At 42.5% G+C, this 941-nt stretch overlaps 1 protein-coding gene across 1 annotated transcript in view; it reads right to left on the bottom strand.

The window, feature by feature from the left end:
- The window catches only part of LOC119591402 (tetratricopeptide repeat protein 37-like), a 22,471-nt gene extending 21,782 nt beyond the window's left edge, over positions 1 to 689 (bottom strand). The window contains exon 1 of the mRNA XM_037940145.1: positions 554 to 689. The gene's annotated coding sequence lies outside the window, so the exon portion shown is untranslated. The remainder of the gene's footprint in view (positions 1 to 553) is intronic.
- Between the last annotated feature and the right edge of the window lie 252 nt (positions 690 to 941).

Genomic DNA, 941 nt, shown 5'->3' with positions numbered 1-941 from the left:
CCACCTGGCTATTACATCTGGTCCGAAGAGCGCCTTATTTATCCTTTGTTGTTGGCTCTTCTCATTTAGCCATTCTTGATTAAAGTATACAAAAATATAAGTTCATAGTTTGCGGGTATGAAAAACTACATTCACTGATATTAAATTAATTGCAGACAAAAAGCAAAGTAGAAATCAACAAAAATGAGCCGCAGAAAATGCTTGTAGAGATAAATTCCCGATGCACCGGAAGACCCTATAATGTGTTAGACTTGCAATACCAGTATATTTTTGTTGGCTTTCACCCCTTCCCGCAACTCCCCTCGTGCCCCTCCCGTTCACCGAAACTACTTCCGCCATTATAATTGACCACTATTAACTAAACTCCCTGTAAGTGGCTAGAAGACATCACAAGTGACACCTCAACATGAGCTTCGTCAGTACCGAAGAAGCGGACTTTCCAGAAAGAATATTCCAAAGGCCTCCCAACATACTGTGCGAAATGTCAATCCAGAAAGGCCTCTTCACAGCCAATTGCCTAGCCTCTTTAAGGAGAAAGGAGGGGACAACTCACCTTAAAACTAGAATCTACGGCTATATATCACGTAGCAGGCAACGAGTTACTGCCTGTTAACAATTACTTGCAGGGATTAATAGTAAATACAAAAATAACAACACGTCTGCTTCACGTTCGCCCGTGTTGTCGTGGGCGATGGTGACCGCGGGCCGCCGCTCGGGTCGCAAAATAGGTCGCTTGGAAGGGAGGTCGCCTTTTGGGTCTTCAAAATCAGTTCTTCTTAATGGAGGTCTTCCTCTGGGGTCGACTTTCCAGTCCTTTTCTGATTTTGTGTGTGGTGTTTTCAGATTAATACACATCTGAGCTTGTTGTGCCTTTTAATTGATTTCAGCCAGATGGTGACCTCTTGATTTTTTTTTTTCACTATTTTTAATGCTCTAATACT

The sequence above is a fragment of the Penaeus monodon genome, chromosome 28 (genome assembly GCF_015228065.2).
Source record: "Penaeus monodon isolate SGIC_2016 chromosome 28, NSTDA_Pmon_1, whole genome shotgun sequence".
Taxonomy (NCBI): Eukaryota; Metazoa; Arthropoda; class Malacostraca; order Decapoda; family Penaeidae; genus Penaeus; species Penaeus monodon.
This window is presented reverse-complemented; position numbering and strand designations above follow the sequence as displayed.